Below are 24,742 nucleotides of genomic sequence, written 5' to 3'. Positions count from 1 at the left end.
TAACCTCTTCGTCCGCTGGCTGACATTGCAGCTCCTTCCAGCACTGCCTGAGCCATCAGTGCTGGTGTTGACAACGCGCCCTATCACAACCAACTGAGTGAGGAAAGTCGCAGCCCTACCACCTCCGCCATCAAAGCAAAGATTGTGAAATGGTTGACGTGCCGCCAGAAACCATTCCCACCACACGCAGCACGCCCTGAGTTGCTGCAAATATGTAAACAAAACCGCCACAAACTTTGTACCAGATTGATGCCGTCATCCATGTAATGGGTCATGACGTCGTCCGGCTGACACCTGCTCATCCTGAGCTCAGCGCCACTGAGTAGTCTGGGAATACTTGAAAAAACAAGTGCGTTCCTCATTGCAGCGGCTCTCTCGGGCAGATCTACAAGTCAGGATAGAGGCAGCCAAGGTTATCGCAACAAGGAGGTGTGGGACGATGCAGTGAGACAGTCCAGAGCCTTCGAGGATGAGTACTGGTCCAAGGATAACATCCACAAACCTGTAGATCCAGTAACTATCAACATCGACAGTGATAACGGGGATGATTTGTTCCTTGATAGTGACAAAGACTGTGAATAAAGTTCCTGTGATATTCTCAGTTGTTTGCATCACTTTTAAACCTATGATAATACTTAACACACGTGGAATGATGGAGCATTTTGAGTGATGCTTGTAGAATATTTGAGAGAGAGAGAGAGAGAGAGAGAGAGAGAGAGAGAGAGAGATGCTTGTGGAGTGATGGAGCATTTGAGTGATGCTTGTAGAATGTTTGAGAGAGAGAGAGAGAGAGAGAGAGAGAGAGAGAGAGAGAGAGAGAGAGAGAGAGAGAGATGCTGTGGAATGATGGAGCATTTTGAGTGATGCTTGTAGAATGTTTGAGAGAGAGAGAGAGAGAGAGAGAGAGAGAGAGAGAGAGAGAGAGAGAGAGAGAGAGAGAGAGAGAGATGCTTGTGGAATGATGGAGTACTTGAGCGATGAGTGATTCTTGTAGAATGTTTGAGAGAGAGAGAGAGAGAGAGAGAGAGAGAGAGAGAAGAGAGAGAGAGAGAGAGACATGCCTGTGGAATGATGGAACATTTTGAGTGATATTTGTAGAATGTTTGAGAGAGAGAGAGAGAGAGAGAGAGAGAGAGAGAGAGACATGCCTGTGGAATGATGGAACATTTTTAGTGATATCTGTAGAATGTTTGAGAGAGAGAGAGAGAGAGAGAGAGAGAGAGAGAGAGAGAGAGAGAGAGAGAGAGAGAGAGAGAGAAGTGATTTGAGTGATTTCAGAATTCTGAGAGAGAGAGAGAGAGAGAGAGAGAGAGAGAGAGAGAGAGAGAGAGAGAGAGAGAGATATGTTTTACCATTTTTATAGTAGTGTTAATATATAATGGCTTGTAGGTTAAACTGAGTGATTTGATTTTGGTGACCTTATCTTACCTGCTTGTAGAAGTCAACACGTCGATACGAGTGGTAAAGGATTGAAGAGATCGTGATGGTAGGTACATTATACTGGGTGAATAGGATTAAAAGGTCATAAGCTCTTTTGCCCTCCCATTTTATATAACTTAAGAAAATACAATAACAATAATTAAATGAACACAGAATCTACAAAAACCAACATTTACAACATCCAGTATTAATTCTCAATATAATATAATAAGTAGAGAGGGGGTGCATGGAAGGCCAGGTAAGTGGGGAGGGGAGGAAGTGAGGGAGGTGGGGGGACGGGATGGGGATAAAGACGTTCAAATACCTAGGTTGGCGATACTTGGCTACACCATGGAAGTCAAGGTGCACGCTTTAACCAACACCATTTGGCAATGCACTATATTACCAAAAATTAGCGGGAGGTGTCTTGTACAGTGTCAAAGTACCATTTTGATATTTGAGAAAAACGATGACTCGAATGAAGTATGATAACAATGCCAACCACTAGGATAATCTGTACATGAACGAACCCCTACTGAATATTTTGGGACGTAGAGGGATTCCGTCTTTATGTGTTTTCAGGAGACCTTAAAAACAAGGGACAGAAAGGGTGATTGCATTAAATTATTCCAAGAGATCGATATCTTATATAACCTCATATAAATCATATTGATTAAACTAAGCAGCAGTGTTATTTAATGTATCGTTTGTTAATTTTTCATAACCATCTTCATCACTTCATGTTTTACGAGCTTACTAGTGTGGGTCTCTAAAAAGGTGCACACTTTCCAATTCTGTCAGTTTGTGGACGCCATTCTGCTATCGCATAGTTATTTTTAGCTTTTGAAGCTTTCTCGGGAGCGGATTTATCTTTTTCTTTAACTCCAAGATATATGAAGGTCCATCTCACAAAGTTGATTCAGCATAAACGATCTGTAAAATATGGGCTAAAGAGCTCGGGATTTTCCTGCATATGTGGGCTACTGTAAATAGTCGCTGCATAAACTGCAGAGAGGCCAATCTGTTTATCAAGAGCGCCCGTAGAAAAGGAAGTTTCTGGAATCTGCCACCATTAGTCAAGCTGACAATATAAACCTATCAAGAGGACACTGGAAATCAGATTTCACGGACGAGGTAGTCTGAAGGTTCATTTTGAAGCCAGTGTCCCAGCGGACCCGCTTACCAGACTCAAGCTACGTGCGGCAGCTAACGAGGTTTAAAACAACGACGGACTATAACCTCAGTCATCACAGGTCCTCCACCATTTCACTCTTTCCAGCATCATTAATCAGCACTTACTTATTCATATAAATACTCCTGTCATTACCCACCGCCCATATTCCCTGGTGATCAGGACTGATGCACTGTCAGTCGAGAGATATGTTTTGTGTTAAATTTTGTATGTTTATGTATGCATGAGTGAATGTTTGTGTGCGCGTTTTACATTTGAATGTATGAGGAGGCGTACGTGTGTACTTGCAAGTGCATTAATATGTGATGATATGCGCATGCATTACACAGAAAATTAATACTATAGTATGAAGCAAAATTAAACTCTGAAAGTTCTGATAATCGACTATAAAATATGAGAGATATTCAACGTATGAAAAGATACCAGATCTTTTCAACTATATTTATCTATGCATATATAAATACCATGGTGAACTACACAATAATGAATGTAAAAACCTGGAAATGATGACTTGGTTTTTCGGATATAGCTGTAAAGTGAACATAATAGACTGCCATATTTATACAAATACAAACACTTTTGAAAACATAAACTGGGAGGAATGCATAACTAATAAACAGAAACATCAGGTATCCTGTGGCCACGAAAAATAATTGTGATATCAGTCGATTAAATAAATGGCTACTTTGTTGAAGTTATCTTTCAATATTTATAAATATGCGTGCGTCTTTGTCTAAACATAAGAATTCTTCTCTTCTTCTTTCTTCTTTCTTCTTTCTCGGAGAACTCTCTCTCTCTCTCACTCTCTCTGTTCCCGTCTTCTCCCTAAGTACACAGGATCTTGTTTCTTATCTCATCAATCCTTCACATGCAAATTCTAGTCCCTAAGTCCTCCCTTTACATGTCGAAAGGAGAGAGAGAGAGAGAGAGAGAGAGAGAGAGAGAGAGAGAGAGAGAGAGAGAGAGAGAGAGAGAGAGAGAGAGGAGGCTGATTCTGCCTGATAAAACAACACGGAATTTGGGAAACTTTTATGAGCAACTTTTAAAACAAACTCCTTAATTAATAATTAAACATTCACTTACTTTGATAAAAAAAAAAGGCAGAGGAGAAACTTCATTTCATTCAAAATCCTTTAAGAGAAAAATAAGCCGGGCTCGCACCAGACCCTGAAAATTTCCGGAGCATAGCTGCAAACTGGGTTACAGACACAGCATAATTTTTTGCAATGATGCGACAAGGGTATTAAGATATCATCTGCAAACGGGACATGCATGTCAGGGATATGAAGCAATAAGGCCTTCTGATGTTCCTTTTAGCATTGACTTTTTAGTGACATCTGTCGCCCGTCTGTCCTCATGTCTGTCCTTCTGTTTCCCGTTATGCTGCACAGACAAGAAGCAGTAAGGTCTTCTGGCACTTTCCTTCGCAAGGAAAACAAGAGTGTGTTTAGTGACGTCTGTTTCTTGTCTGTTTGTTTGTCTATGACTGCCGTACTGCATGAATTCGAAATAACAGTGGATCCTAACACTCTCCCACTAAAGGAAATCAAGAGATCATTTCATAAATGACTTCTGGTAACATATGTTCTCTGTCTACCATTCTGTCTATGACTCATGGGTATTTTGATGCAATTGTGGCTTATTTTTCCCACTCCACTCAATTAAGAGCTCAATTTAGGTTTGACATCTAGTGACATCAATGCCCTGCCTCTCCCCCGTCCGTCTATGACTTCGATGCTGTATGGATACGAATAATGACGGGTTCTAATTTTCCTTGCTGAAGGAAACCACAGTACATTTCAACAATGAAATTTTAGTGACTTCTGCTTTTTGTCCGCGCCCTATCTGTTCAGCTCTGTTTGCCTGTCACACCACACCATGTTTGATTGGTTATAAACACTGGTACGACGTCATAATGAATTCAAACTTTTTCCTACAGAAGCAAAATCAAAAGAGCATTTAAGCACTAACTTTTGGGAGACGTCGACCTCATTCCTGTCTTCCCTTTATCTGTCTATCTGCGTGTGTCCGTCTAACCATATTCTTTTCAGACCGCTTGATGACCATCGCATGACTGACTCTAATGAGGTTTTATGAAGCTTGGTGCACCACTCACGAGTGCCCGCGAGGGACACCTGAAGAAAAATTTGTTTTATGCAGCAGTAACAGGGCAATATCACTGTCTCCTCCTCTTCTGCGAATGCAATAATAAGTAAATTAATAAATTCTTTCCATTTTTGACAGAAAATTCTACGCTAGGATTCCATGTCATTGCCTTAATCGCAATGAGCGTCATAACAATTTTCTCTACTACCGCTCCATCTTTATTGGTTTTGTAATTATTGGTAATCGTAGTAAGAGTCATAATAACAGTATTAACAAGCCATAGTTTGTAGTAGTATAATAAATTATAGAAGTTAGTAGGCGTTTTATTGTAACAGACAGAAGAGTGCCAGAACATTTTAGGACGAGGAACAACCTAAGCATAATTATAATGCTTTATGTTCATGTTCCGGCGCTCTTTGGCACCATTTTCAAAAATGGCAAAATAATTTATCTGGCCGCCATTGCACCTTGATAGTAGTTCATTTCAGTATATATATAATGGAAAAATATTTATTGTAGCACCACTTAACATTTTTATATTTTAAAATTTTGTTTATATGAATTTTTCCTATTTAGGTTATATTTATGACCGTCTGCTGACACTGGCTTTTAAAAAAAGAGTCAGCATAAGGAATTAAAACAACACTGTTTTTTCTTGCCCTAAAATCTGCCTATCTACCGAGATTTCACAAATCTACCTTACCGACTATATGAAATAGATAATACTAATAGCAACATTATTACTATCAATATCAGTGGTAGTAGTAGTAGTAGTAATCTTGCATCAACCATATTTGAATGAATATAACGCAAATTTAAGCTAGCAATCATGATTTTCCCGGCGAGTGAAATTAACTGGGTTCACTGAAATATCGTGCAACAAGTGTCAGCTTGCCATGTCACTTTTTAAAAGATTGAAATTGTAACCGTAAACTAGCTACTTAAAAATATTTCTAATATGACACTAATCACGGAGTAATTAGGTAATCAATGTACTTATTTAGTCGTTAAATTTCTGAGATCTATATTTACGTTTATCGTTAAAATTTCTGATCAGGAAAAAACTTTCTCTGGCTCTTTTAATGCAGGATAAGCACAAAGTATAAGAATTATCCAAAAACCTCAAGAATCATTTTCAAAAGAGAATTTACAATACACATACTGTATATATATATATATATATATATATATATATATATATATATATATATATATATATATATATATATATATATATATATGTGTGTGTGTGTGTGTGTGTGTGTGTGTGTGTGTGTGTGCGTGTGAGTTTGCGAGTTTGCGTATCAAGAAAAATAACATTTCATACTGGAAATAGAAAATGGTTATACAGTAGCATAATGACAAACTCTCTGGCTTTTGTCCACAAGTGATAATTGGACAACAGTATATATTACACACACAGATATGTATACATATATATACAGTATATATATATGCACACACTGTATATATATATATATATATATATATATATATATATATATATATATATATATATATATATATATATATAATGTATATAATATACATATGTATTTGCATAATTTACCTAATCATTTAACCTCCTTGATTATAAGAGCATTGACAAAAATAAAGTTCAACTTCAACTACTGAATGACATTCAACTGCAAAGTGATAATATAGAAAAAAATTCTTACGGAAGAAGGATAGCATACCGAAAGGAGAATTAAGAGCCATTCAGTTCTGAAGGAGGTATGGGAACATTAGAGCTGAGAAGAATATAAGATGGAGGGTTCCATTTATCCATGGTAATTTAATAGCGAAGTATGAAACACCCAAATTATGGTTCAATAAGAAATAATACTGCCAATCAGCTTTGAAAGAATCTTATCAACTAGGCCGTTCAGTTCGCCAAATCAGAGATGAAAAAATCAAGCTTATTCTCTTAAACAATTACTCCGAAAGAATTCAGCGGTTCAGCTCAACCAATGAAGGAATGCAATTCGTTCAACTCAACGGTCTGTTTGAATCACTCGGCCACAGATGAAAGAATCTACCTGGTCAACTCAGCAAATCATTAATAAAAAATTCCAGTTATGCTATTTCCTTCCTAATTAGCTGACTTGAACAGTCAACAAATCAGAAACGAAATAACCCAGCTGTTAAACTCACACAGTCAGCAATTAAAAAATTAAAATGTTTACCGTAAACAGTATTGATTAAAAAATCAAGTTGTTGATCTCGACCAGTCAGTGATGATAAACCTTAGTCATTCAAGTCATTAAAGTAATAAAAGAAGAATCTAACTGTTCATCTCAACCAAATCGATTATTTCTGAGACTCTAGCTGTTCATCTGGACGTGTTGGTGATAAAAAAAAAATGAAGTAGAAACTAATTCAGTGCTGACAGAATGAAGCTATCCAACTTAAAAACTCAGTCATGAAAAATTTATGCCATTCAGGTCAACAAATTAACAGTGAAAGAAACTAGCTGTTAAACTCAATGTAAGAATTCAGGTCTTAAACTTGGTCAGTCAGTGATAAAAACCTAGCTGTTCAGCAATTGTTTAACTCAATTAGTCACTGATGATCAAATCAGCACTAAAGATATCCAGCTGTTAAGCTCAACCAATAATTGATGCAAGAATCCTGCTGATCACCTTACCAAATCAGCAATGAAAGGATCCTGCTGTTCAACGCAACCAGACAGTGATTAGTGACTAATCAAATTGTTTACCTTAAACAATGAGTGATGAATGTATTTCGTTGTCCTACTCAGCTAATCAGTGATGAAAACAATCAGCAATACAGCTCAGTAAATCAGCAGTGACATAACTCAGTTATACTTGTTAAACCCAGCCAATCACTGATGAAAGAAACCAGCCGTTCAACTCAGCATATCAGTTTTAAAAGATCCGATCGTCCAACTCCCCAATCAGCAGTGAAGGGATCAAACTGTTCACCTCAACCAATCATTGATAAAAGAATCTATGCTCAACTCACCAGTTAACAATAAAAAATCCATAAGTTCAACTCAAGCAATCAGCTATTAGAGAATCAAGTGTTCCACATTAAAGAATTAGCGAACGAAGAAACAGGCCCTTCATCTAAACAGAATATTGATGAAAGAATCTAGCGATTCATCTAATCGAATCGGCAGTGAAAGAAGTCAGCTGCTCAGGTCAATCGATTAGCAAAGAGAGAGTCCAGATATTCAACTCATCCATCCAGTCAGGAATCAGAAACCTAAGATTTTCATCTTTTTTTTTAAGAGCCCACGATAAAAGAATCCAGCAGTGATCTTCAACAAGCCACCGATGAAAGTCAAGCCGTTGAACTTTGAAAATCCGCATTCAAAAAATTTAGCGGTTTAACTAAAAACGGTCAGCGATGAAAGAATCCAGTGGCCTAACTCGACAAATCAGCGATGGGAAATTCCAGGTAGGACTTCACCTCAACTAGCCAGTGAAACAACCAGTCAGGGAAGCAAGAACCTAGCCGCGCCAATCAACCAGTATGTGATGAAAAATCCAGATATTTAACTCAACCAACCAACGATGAATAAATGCGGTAACTAGTCACTTCAATAAATGATCGACTGCCGATAATTTTATCGCCATTTAAAAGGAAATACCAACAGGAATGAAAGGTTATCACTGCAGTTTTAATTTTCTTGGGTCAATAAAAATTTTCTACTCCGTTCTTTCATCGAGTTTATTACGTTATTAGCCTGTTCATGTTGTGTCTCATAACCATAGATACTCCGCAACTTTTTGAGGGCATTTAGCATTTTTCATCTATCGTGAAAGCTTAATATCGTAAAACTACTCAGCGACAAAACCAGCATATTATTTACTCGTAAGATTTCTGTTTTATAAGTGAACTTCGTTTACTACTTCATTTATACATAACTGTAGTGGATTCAAAGTTACTATACAACGATTTTACGTATATTTGAACAATCTTACAGGCCAACTATCTTTATTAAGGCTTTTACTATCTCTCACTCTCTCTTAATTATAATTCCCTGGGTGTAAGTTAATCCCAAGGTGTAGTGCATTCGATATTAAGTCATATCTGTGGCTTAAAATTTGCGCGTAGAAGTGACAAAAATTCACACACACACACACATACACACACACACACACACACACACACATACACATATATATATATATATATATATATATATATATATATATATATATATATATATATATATATATATATATATATATGATTATTATCACTTTTGTACGTGATTCATTTATCACACATTACTACAGGTGAAAAATAGGAGACGGAGGACAAAAATTCACACACACACATTTATATATATATATATATATATATATATATATATATATATATATATATATATATATATATATATATATATATATATATATATATGATTATTATCACTTTTGTACGTGATTCATTTATCACACATTACCACAGGTGAAAAATAGGAGATGGGTGTAGGTTCTGACCGGTTTCGACTATTTCCATCAAACCTTCGTCAATGGCTTGAAATAAAGTCGAAACTGGTCAGGACCTACACCCTGTCTCTCTTATTTTTCACCTGTGGTAATGTGATATATATATATATATATATATATATATATATATATATATATATATATATATATATATATATATATTATATGTGTGTATGTTTATACGTATATAGAGAATATTTTCATTATATATTGTTATAACAAAATATCTACGAATTAAAAGTTACTTCGTCAAAGTGACGAAAAGAAATATGCGACAGGCTCTGCTACAAATTATTTCGTGAGCCCTAAAAGAAATTACGAGTTACGTTCAGGAAAATCTATTCATCATGTGCTGTATTTTAAACTTCATGAAAGGCAAGTAAAAGAATGGAGTAGGAAATAAAAATAACACTAGCAAAATTAGCGATTTCAAGGACATCCATAGATCGCACTCGGTCATGTTCCAAGAAGCTAGACACTACTATAAGACTTTAGAGACCTTGGCAAATGACAACATCGTTCGGGTTCGGGTACTTGTCTTGAACATTCGGACCTTCGACTGCAACATCGTTCTGGGCGGTAGACGTTTAACAGGAGTTTGCTAAGTAATCCTTTTTCCTCAGGGTGGAGTATTCAATTCCTCCTTAATTTATAGTTTCGTGATTGGTCGTGTTCCGAAGTGTTTTCGAGAAAACCGTTCATCACGCCACTAGATTACAGTTTGTGCTTGAGGTTTCCTTCGATTGTTGTCACTTCGTTGGTCAAGTTATGATAAACCCCGGGCTTCTGCAAGGTAACACTGGAACTTTACTATATTATTGCTGATATTGTATATTTGTTCTGGGGATTTTCGAATCTTGCTGCGTGTTCAGTCTCGTACATATTTTTGCAGTCATTATAACCATTTCTGTGCGCGTTTACCCATACTCTGACGTGAGTAAACACCCAAAATTTACAAGACTTAGAGTAAGTTACGCACAGCTCTAAAGCTTTGTCTTTTCCAGGATGTTTTTGGTACGAGTTTGACTTTGAGTTCCTGTTCTAACTGGAAAGCTTCACGCATGATAAAGCTACTCTCTTTAGCAACAGGCATGTAGGAGGTATTTTTTTTCGCCAAGTTTAGTTTTAAGTAATTTTTTGTCATAAATTTTCTGTTTTAATTTGTCATAAATTTACTTTTTTTATTTTTAATAAATTTACTTAAATCTGTCATAAATTTATTTTAATTTCCCATAAATTTACTTTATCATAAATTTACTTTCATTTGTCATAAATTTACTTTTTAAATTTTTGTGATAATTTTTTTTTTGTAATTTACTTTTTAATGTCATAAATTACGTTTTGATTTTTGTAGTAAATTTACTCTTTTAATTTGTCATAAATTTACTTTAATTTGAATATACTGTTCTTGAACAACTTCACCTTACCCTCCGCCCCTTTAGGGGCGGCGCCCCTTAAGGGGTGGGGAAGCCCCCATGTTATGCATAATAGGTCGTATGACTTACAAGGCAGGTTCTTGGGTGGTTTTGAACATGCCAACTAGTCAAACAAGCTTTCAAGTTCAGATAGGTATTAGGTGTTTAAAGGTGCTTGACTACCTCTCACTCGGTTAAGTCTGCAGAAGCTCCCTAAGATTTGAGGAAGTTAAGAATGTTTATGCCATCAAACGGAATATTCAGCATTAAAACAAATTAAATTTATGTACAGATCTGGGGTCTTGGTATGTTTTACTTTAGTATTTTAACTTCCTGAAAATGGATTAAGTTTGTGGTTAAGTTAAGTCAGGTAAGCTTTGGAAAATATTCATAAAGGTTTTGCCCCAATTCAAATTTTTAAGGGTAAAGTTGGTGTTAGACTTAACAGAATTTTCAGAGGATTCGTCGAACTTGGCATTTTCTTTCTCGCAACCGAAAATTTCTGGTTATACGGGTTATAGGAAGCTCCCTAAATATAAGGGTCATTCACGATAGTAGGGCTTGCTTACCCAATAGCTAAGCCCTTGAAAATCATCAAAACCACGAGCAAAATTTTCGCCAGACAGATATTATGTCCGGAGTAATGTTTTGATTTTTGCTGTTACCAGATGGAATTAGTTTCATGAAGTTTGTTAGCAAGTCATAGCTAGGAACTTTCAGTTTGAGTTAACAGACAGCACGAAAGCAAGTTTTTGTTTAGTTGAAAGTATGGAAATTTTACTTTGAGTGGGGTGTAGTCAAGTTAAGTTTGTCATGCATGTTGGTTAATTTTGGTACTATTAGGTTACTCATATCATAAGCAGTGTATTTATGGTGCTATCCGCTAGCATTGAGTTTGTATGTTACTCTATGAATACAGGCAAAGCGTTTGTTACTCTATGAATACAGGCGATGAGTTTGCCACTCTATGAATACAGGCGATGTGTTTGTTGTTCTATGAATACAGGCGATGAGTTTTGTCACTCTATGAATACAGGCGATGAGTTTGTTACTCTATGAATACAGACGATGAGTTTATCAGTTTGTTACTGTATGAATACAGGTGATGAGTTTGTTACTCTATGCATACAGGCGATGAGTTTGTTATTCTATGTATACAGGCAATGTGTTTGTTACTCAATGAACACAAGCAATGAGTTTGTTACTCTATGAATACAGGCAATGAGTTTGTTACTCTATGAATACAGGCGATGAGTTTGTCACTCTATGAATACAGGCAATGAGTTTGTTCCTCTATGAATACAGGCGATGAGTTTGTTCCTCTATGAATACAAGCGATGAGATTGTTACTCTATGGATACAGGCGATGAGTTTGTTACTCTATGTATACAGGCAATGAGTTTGTTATTCTATGAACATAGGCAATGAGTTTGTTACTCTATGAATACAGGCAATGAGTACATAGGCAATGAGTTTGTTACTCTGTGAACGCAGCAAATGAGTTGGTTACTCTATGAACGCATGCAATGAGTTTGTTACTCTATGAACATAGGCAATGAGTTTTACTCTATGAACTAAAGCAAAGTTTTACTCTACGAACACAAGCAAAGCTTTACTCGATGAACACAAGCAAAGAGTTTTACTCTATAAACACAAGCAAAGATTTTTACTCTATGAACACAAGCAAAGAGTTTTACTCTATGAACACAAGCAAAGAGTTTTACTCTATGACCACAAACAAAGTTTTACTCCATGAACACAAGCAAAGGTTTACCCTATGAACACAAGCAGAGAGTTTTACTCTATAAACACAAGCAAAGAGTTTTACTCTATGAGCAAAAACAAAGAGTTTTACTCTATGAACACAAGCAAAAAGTTTTATTCTTATGTCCAGAAGCAAAGAGTTTTACTCTATGAACACAAGCAATGAGTTTTACTCTATGAAAACAATGAGTGTTACTATATCCACAAAAACAATGAGTTTTGCCCTATGTACTGTACACAAGCAATGAGTTTGTTACTCATAAACACAGGCAATAAAAGTATACCTTAGTTTTACACAGGCAATAAGTTTGATACTCCTGCAGAGGCAATGAGTTTGGAAGTTACCCTAAGTTACACTTGAATACTGGCAATGAGAATTGCTGAGGCCGAGGAGGATAGACAAGAAGTTGGGGCGAAGAAGTGAGGCGCGAAAACAAATTGCTTAGGCCAGGAATAACCCCCAGCTGCAACCCCTTTCATTCCTTTCACACTGCCTCCGTTCATATTCTCTTTCTTCCATTTTACTTTCCACTTTCATAGTGCAATTGCAAGGTTTTCCTCCTGTTATACCTTTCAAACCTTCTTACTGACTGCCAATTTCCGTTTCACCACTGAATGACCTAATAGGTGCCAACGCTTGGCCTTTGGCCTAAATTCTATATTCCAGTTCCAGTTCAACAAGCATAAAGCTATAAATGAATGAACAGCAATATACGTGATTGTGCATGACACTTGGGGATGATGTTTTGTGTTTATAGTTTAGGGAATAAAACCTGGTTGGGAACCGTGTGACCTCATGGCATCTAGGCCTCGTAAGGAGGTAGCGCTGTCAGTGCACCTCACGTGGTGCACTGTAGGCATTGCTTAAGGTTCTTTGCAGCGTCCCTTCGGTCTCTAGCTGAAGCCTCTTTCATTTCTTTTACTGTAACTCCATTCATATTCCGTTTGACTTTCCACCCTCTCTAAAAATTTCCTGGTACAACTGCGAGGGTTTCTTCCTGTTACACCTTTCAAACTTTCTCACTGGCTGTCAGTTTTTCTTTCAGCACTGATTGTTATAGGTCCAAGGGCTTGGACTTTGGTCTAAATTCTCCTTGTAGGTGAACTGAGTTGTTGTCTTGTTGGAAAGTAGTAAATGATTTTAGCCATGGCCCATGCACGATATAAAAAAAAAAAAAAAAAAATATATATATATATATATATATATATATATATATATATATATATATATATATATATATATATATATATATATATATATATATATATATATATATATATGCATGTATGAACATATATTCATTACGTATTTTACTTGTAACTGGCAGCACCGTCGCTCCGTGTTAGGCTTCGCAACACAGGGCACTACCGGTGAGTTTGCTCAACTACCAGTGTTGGAAGTTCGCTAGTTTGTTCCTACTTTTTGTTTGATGCCACAAGAGACAGATATGGAGGTCAGGGGATACAAAGGAAGGGATGGGACGTAGGGCTTTACTCCGCAACCTGATAAATTATGATGTAAGTGAAAAGTAGGAGTAGGAGTCTTTTCTCAGTCAGCACAGAAAGCGAGTGCCATTATAATATGCACATTGAATAGGCTTCGGTTTCGACGAACCACGGCTGATGATGTGAAAATTATGCAAGAGCGCCTGATTCCAGTACTACCCAACACTGACCAGGCCCAGGTTTTTGTTGAACATTACTCTAGTCTCCGCAACAACAGCAACAATCAGAATGAGTTCGCCCGTATTATTCTCGACGACAAAGAAGAAAAAAGAAGAAAAATCACAAAAAAAAAAAAAAAAATGTTACCCACAAAGAAGCACTGCATTTAAATGATCGCGCGCTTCCGAGTCGATACATTTGTTACATGTCTTCAAATTGTATTACTTGAAGAGGTGCCAGTGTCTTATCTCTTTAGATATGGTTAGCGTTGTGGATATTATAATGCCACTCGCTTTCTATACTGATTGAGAAAAGACTTTTACTTCTACTTTTCGCTTTCATCATAATTTATCAGGTTGCGGAGTAAAGCCCTACGCCCTACCCCTTCCTTTGTACCCCCTGACCTCCATATCTGTATTTTGAGGTTGGGCTTTACTACCTCTTTTGTGATTTCATCACTTTTTGCCAGCGATTTCCGTCCGTTTTTGAAGTGGTAACGCCCCAGATTAAGAAAAATTGGGTAACAAAGGAAGGGGGGTTATTTACACTTTAGATATAGTTTTCTTAGACCTGTGTGGCTTCTCCGAGATTATGGTCAGCTCTGCTCGTTTGTTGCATAATTATATATATACATACCTACATACATACATACATACATGCATACATACATACACACATATATATACGTGTGTGAAAACATTCTGAATGTTGAGGTTCTTTGTTTAGGGTAGGTCAACAATCGCGAAAACCAAAACCACGTGGGTATATTCAACGTGTGTGATAATTTTTAATTAAGATAATTAACAGTTAGTCAGCCAGTTTCTCCTAACACTACTTGCTATTCAAACACATTAAGAAAACGGAGTCCCTTCTACTGTTGTTAGTCCGTACCTGCGCATCAGGAAATTTGAATTTTGGTGGCTAATTTGAATGGCCTACTGTAAGTTATAAATTTAATTATTGCAAAAAAAAAACAAACCAAGAAAGTCACACCTCCAGAATACGGGCTTTCAGAAAAACTAAATATCACGGCTGTATCTTTTACCGTTATTGCTCAACAGATAAGTTAGGTCCCTCACCCACCTATCCGCACCACATCCCTGAACGCCAAAACTCGATATCTGGATCTCCGGAACGGCTGCACGGACTTCGATGAAATTTGGCACGATTAGAGACCATAGTTGGAAACCTCTAAAGCCACAGTTTCATCTGCGTCGGTTGAATATTTCCAGCTACAAAGGGCCAAAGTTGGGGTTACCGAGCACTCTGGTGGCTGGGCTTTACTAACCCCAACTACCGTGGCGGCTGATATATATATGTATATATATATATATATATATATATATATATATATATATATATATATATATATATATATATATATTATATATATACTGTATATATAATATATATATATATATATATATATATATATATATATATATATATATATATATATATATATATATATATGTATATATATATGGAGGGTAGCAAGTGAAATAAATGGAACCATGCCTGTGACTGTGCCCTTATCCAGAATTTTGAAGAAAGATTGAAAGCAAAAGTGAGATATATATATATATATATATATATATATATATATATATATATATATATATATATATATATATATATATATATATATATGCATTTGTTGTGGGCGATCGCCTTTGTGGCACTGACTTCTTTGATACTGACTTTTCCTTATTTTCTCACTTTTACTTTCAACCTTTCTTCAAAATTTTGGATAAGGACACACAGTCGGGGTGTGGTTTCCATTAATTTCACTTGCTATTGTATATATGTATATATATACATACATATCTATATATACAGTATATATATACATATATATATATATATATATATATATATATATATATATATATATATATATATATATATATATATATATATATATATGGACTCTATTTTCTTTTTCCTCTGGTTTCTCCTTCGTTTTCATTGTGGAGTACATCGTGATATACACATATATATGTATATACTGTACATATATACAGTATATATATATATATATATATATATATATATATATATATATATATATATATATATATATATATATATATATATATATATATATATATATATATATATATATATATATATATATATATATATATATATATATCACCAGCTTTTGGAGTAGTTGGCAGTTAGTAAAGCCAGGTCACTGGCGTACTCAGTAACCCCAACTTTGGCCCTTTATAACTGGAAATATTCAACTGACGCAGATGAAACTCTGGCTTTAGAGGTTTCCCACTGTGTCTCCAATCGTGCCAAATTATATATATATCTATATATATATATATATATATATATATATATATATATATATATATATATATATATATACATAAATATATATACATATATATATATATATATATATATATATATATATATATATATTTATATATACATATATATATATATATATATATATATATATATATATATATATATATATATATATATATATATATATATATATATATATATATATATATATATATATATATATATATATATATACTGTATATGTATATATACATATATATATATATATATATATATATATATATATATATATATATATATATATATATATATATATATATATATATATATATATATATATATATATATATATATATATATATATATACTGTATATGTATATATATGCATATATATATATATATATATATATATATATATATATATATATATATATATATATATATATATATATATATATATATTCTGCTGTTTGCCCTCTCTGCATTATTTAGTAAGAATATCATTTTAACAAAGACAGCAAGGCATCTTTGTCGACGCTAAGGAATGCAGTAGGCTGTGTTTAAAAAAAAATAACGTCTTTGGCAGGGATAGTTTAGCATTAGGGGCCTAACCAATAGGGAGGGTTTTACCAAGTCGCCTCTATTCAAGGTGGTCTTAAGCTTCCTTTTGCTCTATCCTATGCATTTGGCGATGTCTCTGTTAATTTTTTCAGAATGTCCGCCACTACCTACGAACGTCGGAAAAACAGCCCAATGCTACAGCTTTGCCCTGGCCTGACCCATGAAAGTCAGTGGAGAGAGTCTAACCTTTAGACAAAGAGCACACATGTCGTGCTCAAGCAAAACTTTATCCTTTGTCCTCTCCTGTCTTATTTACTAGTGACCTAAAAATACCCATTCTTCAAGAAACCATATCAACAGTTGCAGTGCGCAAGCAAACCGCATAACAGTAGGTCTGAAGATTGATGAGTATCTGCTGTCTGCTAGTATTCTTCTACTGTATTTCATCTTTTCCCATTGCTTCACCACTTTGCCACCATCTACGAGAACCTGGTATAATCATATTTCTTTTATGAAGTCTAGTGTATGAATAATTAATATTGCCTGGTGAAACTGCGTAAGCTATTCCCGTGCAGTAAGTAGGAATTAGGGAAAGTTAAGTAAGTAAATTTCAGGCAGCCTTGTGTCTTGATCCCATTGTTTGGAAGAGAAATAGCCTTACCAATACGAAACTGCGTACGATATTTACGAGTATAGACACTCATTGCATTATATTTCTTTTACTTGAAGAAAGGGGGAATTGACTGTGTCAGATGCTGACTAATTGTTCATGTTATTTCCTTCGCTTACAGCACATTCTTTCTTTGTCGGGACTAATTGGGAAGTAAAGGGGTTTGATGTAATCCATTTGTTGCAGAGTAATCCATTATCCCATACCTTGGTTCCGGCTGGCGACCCAATTCAATTAAGTAATTGTCTGTCTTTGAGGTTAACTTTAGCTTTAATTGACAGGTTACATGTGTCATTGTCGAAGCAGTGCCCTATAAATTACATTAATTAATTAATAAACTCATCAGCCAAGCCCCACACATAACATTGGCGATCTCGCCTAGGATCAGTAATTAATTTAGAGATAAAAAAGTCTGGAGTCAAAATTAATTACACATTAATTCCAAAGAGTAAAGTCCAATATTTAATTTCGTGCTATTCTTCCAACTAAGGGTACAGGTCAAGGCATAATAATAATAAGAATACCAGTTTATAATTAAGAAATTAGTGTAGGTAGGAAAGTGTGCATTGAGAGCATTTATAACTAACAATTTACAAAATTTCAAAAGAAACACTTTTGCCGCGTTCAGATACCGTTTGTTCTACATTACTGCGAAGGTCGTTGGCCAAGTTATCGAGTAATTGTTAATATTTTGCTATTTTTCCCGGCCAAGAATTAATGCATGATATTGATTTTTTGAACGAGTTAACTAGTGCATGACAAAGAATGGAGAAAGTCTGCCTAATGTGTCTCTCGTAGGTAGGGGGGACACAATTTGCGGAGTTCGTTGAATTTCAAAAGTGGTAACCGCGTTCGCCACTATGAAGAGGCCCCGATCGAGCATAACGGCGTTAATAAACATTCATATAGCGGGAAGCATATCAAAATCCTGTGTCATTAATATAGCACACGAACGGCAGCAATTAATATCATTATAATTTGCAATTCCCAAGTAAAGTAAAGTCAGTCCTGTCAGGATGTCATGAATCCATTTCCTTGTTGTCTTGCTAGCGGTCACTCCATAAGCATGACGGAAGTGGACGGCAATTAATTTCGCGCGAGAAAGAAAAAGAAAAAAGCGTAGCTCATAGTAATTTCGTTTTCCATCTCCCTAACGTTAAATCCTTTGCATTGTTGGTGTATTTAGTTTAAATCTGTATTCCTGCATTTGCTTCGTTCGTTTTGTGAGAGGAATTCGAGTGCTTTGTGTGGTTCAATTGTAAACAAATGCACCTCGAGACGTCGTGTATTCATCCGCTGAGACTGCTGCTCACCTGCATTCGTTTTGAATTTGCTGTGTGCTAAAGGTATTCGCCTGACATTTTGGAGCCCTGGTTGACCGCTCCCCATATCTACCATCTTAAAACCTTTGTTGTTATTGGTTGTGTGATTGGTTTGTAGCGCCACAGTCACCTTTAGCCTCTGCCTCATTGCCACCACAGGAACTACTTTTGTTGTGCAGAGTGTTGAGTCCCCCTCGCAAAATCTTAGCCAGACATAGAATAGATAGAAATAGGATAGGGTTCCATACAATAGATAAAAACAAGACATAATTTAGTCAGGGAATGATAGGTCTTAGTTAGGAAATATATATAACAAGTTCCTATACAAATCCACTGGCGTAAGAAATCATATAAGGAAAAGAAAACTTATATTTTAAATCATAACTTCTCAGAGTAAGACGTACGACTCGGGCCACAGGAAAGTTACAATTGTTAAAACAATACCCTAAAAAAAAAGACCCCAAGACGATGTATCTCCCAATAAGAACCCTGCCAGTGTGCAGTTATAAACATTTTTACTTAAATTTTCTCAGGCAGCACAAATTTGCTGGCTGAATCTCTCTCTCTCTCTCTCTCTCTCTCTCTCTCTCTCTCTCTCGTACATCTAAGCAAGCCTTCAACCTAACCTAACCGAGTGTACGTGCTCCCTCTTCACAGAAAGTCCGGGGCAACACCGGGATAATTAATTAAACTAAACCAAATAACCAGAAGCACCTCTGTCCCACTAATAGATGAGGACAAGTTAAGATTAATTACAGTTAGAAACTGTCGGTCATGAGTGAGGTCTTTTACCCAGACTTACTCAGAAGGTAGCCTTTCCCCCCCTCTGCATGAGAAGGGGGTAGTAGCACAGTGAGTACTGGGACCAGACACTCACGAGGGCCTCAGAAGCAACCACAATCCAATATTCCTTCCAGAGTGCCAATAATCTGAAGCACTGTCATCAACCGAATAGCTTACATCTCTCTCTCTTACCTTCCCTTTCTCTCTCACTGATTTGTTACACTCTGCTGGGGTAGAGTGCACTTTCCTTAAATATAACCCAGTTGGACTCAAGTAAAGGGTTCCTAGGAATGCACTGGCACCATAGTGCCAGCAAACAAACTAGAAAAACAAAACCAGACAAAGGGAACACAGAAGAAAAGTCCTTTTGGTACCTAAGTTACACCAGTACATAAGGATACTGAGTGCCACCAGTGTGACCTTTACACGGCACACCCAACCACAGTGCCACCTTATTGAAAAGGTGCCACATCATTGAAGAGTCACCCTAAATCTGAGGGAGACTTCCTTGGTGCCCAAGTAGGTCCAGTCGATCCGGATAGACGCCGTTCCCCACCAAAACCATGGCAGCAGAGAATTATAAAGCCTTCTTGGAGCTGGGGACGGTGGCAGATCTCACCGGATTGGACCTCATCAAGTGGGCCAAGGAGCAGATGGATGACTTGGCCAAGCAAGAGAAAGAAGAAAGACTTGAGCGGCGGAAATATGAAGCCGAACAGAGGAGGTATGAGGCCGAACAGAGGCAGCTGGAAGACGAAAGAGAAGAAAGGAGAAGACAGCATGAGTTAGCTTTTAAGGAGAGTGAGCTAGCTCTGAAGGAAAAGGAGTTCGAGCTGGAGAGAGCAAAACATGAAAATGCCAGAGCTATGGCTAGACATCAAGCCTCCGAGCCCCACACCTGCTGCACAAATGCTCCAATCTCGAGCATTAATTCCCTCATCCCCAAATGGACTGAGGACAAGCCAGAAGCATGGTTGGAGGAAATCGAGGCACTCTTTGATAACTACAGCACCACCGAGACAGAGAGGGCCTTAGTACTAGCCAAGCACATGGAGGGAAAAGCTAAGGCAGCCCTTCGCTCTCTGGAGAAGGGCCAGAGAGGCAACATAGTTGAAGTGCGTAGAGTCATCATGAAGGCCTACGAAATAACCCCGGAGAAATGGAGACAGCGGTTCCGAGGTCTTGCCAAGGAAGTTGGCTGGTCCTGGACTGAATGGGCCTGTCACAAGACCCATTCTGGTACCCGCTGGTTCGACTCCTTGTCTTGCACAACGTTTGAGGACCTCTTTAATTGGGCCATGCTGCAGGATCTTTACCAATGTGTGCCTGGGCCCCTTGCTGTATACCTAAATAATAAGCAGCCCACCACCCTTATGGAAGCCTGCTGCATGGCTGATTCATGGGAAACCTTCAACCAGTCCCACAGCACATCTCAGAAGCGAATAGTGCCACCCGGGTACCTCTCAGGCTCAACTCACCTGAAGAATGGACTGCCAAGCAAGCCTACATGCACCTACAAAGAGGGTGGGGCACACTGAAGCTGAGTGCTGATACAAGCTAGGCACTAACAAGCAGCCTCCTACTAACAGCAAGAATTCCTCTCCCTCTACATCCACTCAGCCCTCTCCACCAACAGATACTGCAGGCCACCGAGCCCTACAAAGGGCCAGTGCAAATCCTGTGGTGCTGCCAGCCACTACATTGCTGGACATCCGGCCTGTCCACATCATATCCCCACCACCAAGTTCGTCAACCTCATCAGCACCTCATTTTCTGCGGCTGGGCCGCAGAAGATACTTTACCCTGAGAGACTGGAGACCCAGTTCATCTCGGTGGCCCCCCTTGAGGGCTCTGGTCTGCCCATGACCCTTCCAGTCATGATAGACACTGCAGCAGACGTTAGTTTAATCTCTAGGGCCCAAGTGCCAGCCGGTGCCACGGTTGATGAGAAAACCCGGTGGGATAGAGGGCCACACCATTACCGTTCCCACAGTCAAGCTTCAGGACACGAACTTTGGTATGCTACCCCACCGCCTTGGCATGGTGGGTGGAATTCGGCCCGGGGTGGACTTCCTGTTGGGTTGGGACCTTTTCTGGGAAGCCCTTCTCCAACGCCACTTCACAGCCACGCTACCTCCTCCACGGAGGCCCAGTCTGTAGGAGAACCCAATCAAGACAAAAACCCGCTGTACGCCCACCGAAGTGGTCAGCAGAAGGGGCACACACTAAACCGTTTTCAGCCTAGCCCTCTCCATTCGCGAAGGGGCGGCCAACAAAGAGGTCCTCCCTCTCCCCAAAGAGACATTCAGGAGGAGTAGTACCACTGTAGGTTGTACCAGCGGACAGGTCACTCCACAAATTGGCAGGGCTACCCAAATAAGCAACGCCTACCGGATGCCTCCGAGCAAGACTCTCCGAGAGGCTCTGATCTCCAGCTGGGGCAGGAATCTCTGCCGCAGCCAAATTCAAGCCATCCACGAGGTGTTGCACCTCTGGACCCCTCGTCAGGCATGCCACTTGCGAGCACTGAGCAGTGCCATGCTCTGTCTGGCATGGACGTCGAGCCACCAATTAAAGAGGACCTGTGCCTGGTCCAAATCATGAGGCGGATCCTCCTCCGGGAGATCCAGGATCCCTCACGGCACTAATCATAGCAACTGGAGAGCCTCCGGCACCTGACACTTCTTCACCAAATCTGTCCCCAAAGGATGAACCCCTAGTGGACCAAACTGTTACATCTTCTCTGGGAGACCAGGAACTGGCCTCCTCGGGCGCAGAGGTCAAGGTTGCTCTCGCTCCAGTTGTTGCAGCAGTCAGAGTAGGGAGCCCACCTGTAGCTTCTGAAGTTACCCCTGACTTCATGCCTACTAGCCCTTCTGGCCTTTCCCGAGAGTCGGTGTCCTCATTACCTCCTAGGTCTGACATAGATAGGCCTTGGAGGAACCCGAAGAAGAAGAAGAGAGCCCAGTAGTTGCAGAGCCATGAGCTCACCCTGGCACTAGTGCCCTGTCGGCACAGTGCCTTGCCATCTTATAGTGATCTTGGCCCCTTGCCCAGAGGAGGTAGCCAGCGTGATCTCTTTCTCATACAATAGCCTAGACCCGATTGTGTACACTGGAGTAGTAACCTTGTCCCTTCCACCTTCCATCAAGCCACAGTAATCACATGGATACAGTGTAACTAAAATCAGACAATCTAAACCATTGTGAAAAGAGCCACTACGCTCATGACACGCATGGCCTTAGACCTCAGTGAGGCAAGCATTTATCATATGAGGCAAACCTCATGTATTAACCAGTAATTACCAATCGTATTGCAGAAAACCTTGTAATTTAGCTACTTCATTGTCCCTTACATTGGTGGTACGGTCGTGTTAGGATAGGTTAGGCTAGGGAATACCATAGAATGTACCATTTGGCTGGGTCTAAAACATCACGATTATAGGAGGTAGCACGTAATAACCGTAAGCACCTTTAAGTACAGTTAGGATTCTATAATGTAAGTGATCAAAGCTCATATCCTATCTAGAGTTAGGTAGATCCGTAGCTAGTTAGACTGCATGGGACAAATCTGCCCAGGAGAGAAGAGTAACATAATAGAGGCGAACAGCTTGATTAGTACAGACCTTCACGCCTGAAATGGTGTGAAGGCCTTCTTAAGGGGGGAAGCTTTTATAAATATTCTGCTGTTCAACCTCTACATTATTTAGTAAGAATATCATTCTAACAAAGACAGGAAGGCGTCTCTGTAGATGCTAAGGGAATGTGGTAGGCTGTGTTTAAAAAAAAAATAATTCTTTAGCAGTGGGATAGTTTGGCATTAGGGGCCTAACCCATAGGGAGGGTTTTACAAAGTCGCCTCTATTGAAGATGGTCTTAAGCTTGTTTTTGCTCTGTCCTATGCATTCAGCGATGTCTCTGTCAATTTTCAGGATGCCGGGGCTACCTACGAACGTCGGAAAAACAACCCAACGCTAGAACAGCTTTGCCCTGGCCTGACCCAGTAAAAGCCAGTGGAGAGGCTAACCTTTAGACAAAGAGCACATGTCGTGCTCAAGCAAAACTTTATCCTCTGTCCCTCTCCTGTTTTATTTATTAGTGACCTGAAAATACCCGTTCTTCAAGAAACCATATCGACAGTTGCAGTGAGCAAGCAAACCACGTAACGGTAGGTCTGAAGATTGATGAGTATCTGCTGTCTGCTAGTATTCTTCCACTGTATTTCATCTTTTCTCATTGCTTCACCACTTTGCCACCATCTATGAGAACCTGGTATAATCCTATTTCTTTTACGAAGTCCAGTGTATGAATAATTAATATTGCCTCGTGAAATTGCATAAGCTATTCCCGTGCAGTTAGTAGGAATTAGGGAAAGTTATGTAAGTAAATTTCAGGCAGTCTTGTGTCTCGATCCTGTTGTTCAGAAGAGAAATAGTATTACCAATACAAAACTCCATACGATATTTACCAGTATAGACACTTGTTACGTTATATTTTTTTTACTTGAAGAAAGGGAGCAATAGACTGTGTCAGACGCTGACTAACTGTTCATGTTATTTCCTTCGCTTATAGGACATTCTTTCTTTGTAAGAACTAATTGGGAAGTAAAGAGGTTTGACGTAATCCATTTGTTGCCGAGTAATCCATTACCCCATACACTGCTTCCTGGCTGGTGACCAAATTCAATTAAGTAATTGTCTGTCCTTGAGGTTAACTTTAGCTTTAATTGACAGGTTATGTGTGTCACTGGCCTCAGGGAGTCATAAATTACATAAATTAATTAATAAACTCATCAGGGAAGCCACAAACACACACACACACACACACACACACACACAGGAAAAGAATGCATATATATATATATATATATATATATATATATATATATATATATATTTTTTTTTTTTTTTTTTTTTTACGTGATGTTGCCTTGTAATATGTATATCATCCCACAGTTCTGATTTATTTACTCTTCTCTTTATCATGATGTTAGTGTAATAATAATAACTGACAAGTATCATATGCAGTGTAATGTC

Source organism: Macrobrachium rosenbergii, chromosome 2 (assembly GCF_040412425.1).
Source record: "Macrobrachium rosenbergii isolate ZJJX-2024 chromosome 2, ASM4041242v1, whole genome shotgun sequence".
In the NCBI taxonomy this organism is placed as follows: Eukaryota; Metazoa; Arthropoda; class Malacostraca; order Decapoda; family Palaemonidae; genus Macrobrachium; species Macrobrachium rosenbergii.
Note: the sequence above shows the minus strand (reverse complement) of the source record.